A 3,497-nucleotide genomic window follows, 5' to 3' on the forward strand; every position below is an offset into this window, starting at 1 on the left:
CACTGGGGCAGTTCTCTGCATGCCGGGGGCAGTCTCTGGGGAGGGCTGGGGGAATGGAGGTGTTAGCACGGCTGGACTATGTGATATACCAAGGTTGGCATGGAGAGATAGAAAGAGGTACTCCCATAACCCCCTGTTCTATACCTGCCCTCCCCTTTCCCTCTCCCCCTGCTTCTCCCTCCCTTCTCCCCTTCTCCCCTTCTCCCCTACCCCTATCCCTCTCATCCCCTCCCCTTCTTCCCCCTCCCCAGCTACACACACACACACACATGCACACATGCACACACAGACACATAAAGACAACCAGACTGGTGTGTGGTTCCCACCATGTCTAGTTTAGACCAGGTAGTGCAGCCTTGGTTAGAGGCTATAAGCCAGACAGACAGGTGTGTGGTTCCCATCACGTCTAGTTTAGACCAGGTAGTGCAGCCTTGGTTAGGGGCTATAAGACAGACAGACACACAGCACAGTCCACCACTACCCACTCTTCAGGATGAAGGTATGAATGATCTATTAACACTGATATGATATGTGCCATATCCATGCAAAGTAAGTGGATAATTCAAAACATTTTATTCTACCGTTTTAAAAGTTGTCTGAATGTTATGAGGTTATGTGTGGATCTAAAGTTGTCTGAATGTTATGTGAGGTTATGTGTGGTTCTAAAGTTATCTGAATGTTATGTGAGGTTACGTGTGGGTCTAAAGTTGTCTGAATGTTATGTGAGGTTACGTGTGGATCTAAAGTTGTCTGAATGTTATGTGAGGTTACGTGTGGATCTAAAGTTGTCTGAATGTTATGTGAGGTTACGTGTGGATCTAATGTTATGTGAGGTTATCTAAAGTTATCTGAATGTTATGTGAGATCTAAAGTGTCTGAATGTTATCTGATGTTATGTGGATCTAAAGTTATCTAAAGTTATCTGATGTTATGTGTGGATCTAAAGTTATCTGAATGTTATGTGAGGTTATGTGTGGTTCTAAAGTTATCTGAATGTTATGTGAGGTTATGTGTGGATCTAAAGTTGTCTGAATGTTATGTGAGGTTACGTTAAAGTTATCTGAATGTTGGGTCTAAAGTTGTCTGAATGTTATCTGATCTGAATGTTGTGTGGATCTAAAGTTGTCTGAATGTTATGTGAGGTTACGTGTGGTTCTAAAGTTAACTGAATGTTATGTGAGGTTACGTGTGGTTCTAAAGTTGTCTGAATGTTATGTGAGGTTATGTGTGGATCTAAAGTTGTCTGAATGTTATGTGAGGTTATGTGTGTATGTATCTCTACTCTGGGTTGTTTTGCTGCGTGTACTGCACTGACAGCATTGAACAGTAAAGTAAATGTTGTTTTAATGTTTTTTTTAAATGTTGTTTGAATGTTGTGTGAATGTTGTGTGAATGATTTCCCTGTCCCTGTCTCCCAGGTCTTTTTGCTCCTGTCTCTGCTGGCTCCTGTAGCCGTCCTCTCTCAGTTCTACCTCCCTCAGGACTGTGATGACATCTATCAACATGACAACACCAACCCCAGTGGGGTGTACACCATCTACCCTGGGGGTCCCATCACCCCCTTGCACGTCTACTGTGACATGAACACGGATGGAGGGAGGTGGACTGTGAGTAGAGACCTTTATAGATCATCTGTAATGTTTGTGATGTGTCGGTGGTGCACAACGTATGATAATGACACCCCCCTCTGTCTCCCTCCTCTTTCTCTTTCCCCGTGTCTCCCTCCCTTCCCTTACCTCTGTCTCTACTTCCCTCTCCCCCTCTCTTCCCTCGCTGTCCTTCTCCCCTTATCTCTTCTCTCTCGATCTCTCTCTGCCCTCTCTCTGCTCTCTCTGCCCTCACTCTCTCTCTGCCCTCTCTCTCTGCCCTCTCTCTGCCCTCTCTCTCCTCTTAGGTGTTCCAAATGAGAATGGATGGAACAGAGAACTTTTACAGACCCTGGGCACACTACAAATCTGGCTTTGGTAATGTGGCTGGAGAGTACTGGCTGGGTGAGTCCTCCTCAGATCTGAGAAAATCAAACGAGGAAGAAGTTAGGGGAAGGGGTTAGAGATAGGGGAAGGGGTTAGGAGCTAGGGAAGGGGCTAGGAGCTAGGGGAAGGGGCTAGGAGCTGATAGAGGAAGGGACTAGGACCTAGGGAAAGGGGCTAGGAACTAGAGGAAGGGGCTAGGAGCTAGAGGAAGGAGCTAGCGGAAGGGGCTAGGATCTGTACTGCACTGACAGCATTGAACAGTGAAGGAACTAGAGAAGGGGGTTAGGAGCTAGGGGAAGGGGCTAGGAAGTAGAGAAAGGGGTTAGGCGCTAGGGGAAGGGGCTAGGAGTTGGGGAAGGGGATAGGACTAAAAGGAAGGGGTTAGGAGCTAGAGGAAGGGGCTAGGAGCTAGAGGAAGGGGCTAGGAGCTATAGGAAGGGGCTAGAATCTAGAGGAAAGGGCTAGGAGCTAGAGAATGGGGCTAGGATCTAGAGGAAAGGGCTAGGGGCTAGAGGAAAGGGCTAACAGCTAGGGCTAGGGGCTAGGGGAAGGGGAAGGGTCTAGGAGTAAAAGGAAGGGGATATGAGCTAGAGGAAGGGGCCAAGAGCTAGGGGAAAGGGCTAGGGGAAGGGGCAAGGATCTAGAGGAAGGGGCTAGGATCTAGAGGAAGGGGCCAAGAGCTAGGGGAAAGGGCTAGGGGAAGGGGCTAGGAGCTAGAGGAAAGGGCAAGGGGAAGGGGCAAGGATCTAGAGGAAGGGGCTAGGATCTAGAGGAAGAGGCTAGGAGCTAGAGGAAGGGATTAGGGGAAGGGGCTAGGATCTAGAGGAAGGGGCTAGGGGAAGGGGCTAGGAACTAGAGGAAGGGGCTAAGAGCTAGAGGAAAGGGCTAAGAGCTAGGGTAAGGGCTAGGAGTAAAAGGAAGGGGTTAGGAGCTAAAGAAAGGGGATAGGAGGTAAGGAAAGGAGCTAGGAGCTGAAATGTAACAGGACCTTAATGCTTTCTGTTCTTGTCAGGTCTGGATAACATCTTCCTCCTGACGATGAGGAAGAAGAATGAGCTGAGAGTGGACATGGAGGACTTTGAGGGAGGGAAAGTTTATGCTAAATACACGTCCTTCTCCATTGATCCTGAGAACTACGGATACACACTGAGACTGGGCACTTGTAGACGGAGGGGCAGGTGAGTTCTTCTTCTTCTTCAGCCTTAACATCATCACCATCGTCTATGGTGTCACATCATAACTCTTCCCCTGTGTGTGTGTTTAGTTCCTACGGGTTGTTGGAAATGTGAACTATTTCCAACAACCCGTAGAAACACACTGGACTGTGTGTTTACAGGAAGTAGGGTCTGCCACCATTCCCTGTGAACTGGTTGTTGGAAATGTTAACTATTTCCAACAACCCATAGGAACTAAACACACACACAGGGGAAGAGTTATGATGTGACACCATAGACGATGGTGACATCAGATGTTCTTGCTTCCGCCACAAAGTTTAGAGTGAAGAGTTCAGTCTTAAAGGAAAAC

General features: G+C 47.7%; 1 pseudogene; it reads left to right on the top strand.

Moving 5' to 3' along the window:
* The first annotated feature begins 357 nt into the window (after nt 1-357).
* LOC124030153 lies at nt 358-3,213 on the top strand (annotated as a pseudogene).
* The last annotated feature ends 284 nt before the right edge of the window (nt 3,214-3,497 follow it).

Source organism: Oncorhynchus gorbuscha, unplaced genomic scaffold, assembly GCF_021184085.1.
Source record: "Oncorhynchus gorbuscha isolate QuinsamMale2020 ecotype Even-year unplaced genomic scaffold, OgorEven_v1.0 Un_scaffold_9531, whole genome shotgun sequence".
In the NCBI taxonomy this organism is placed as follows: domain Eukaryota; kingdom Metazoa; phylum Chordata; class Actinopteri; order Salmoniformes; family Salmonidae; genus Oncorhynchus; species Oncorhynchus gorbuscha.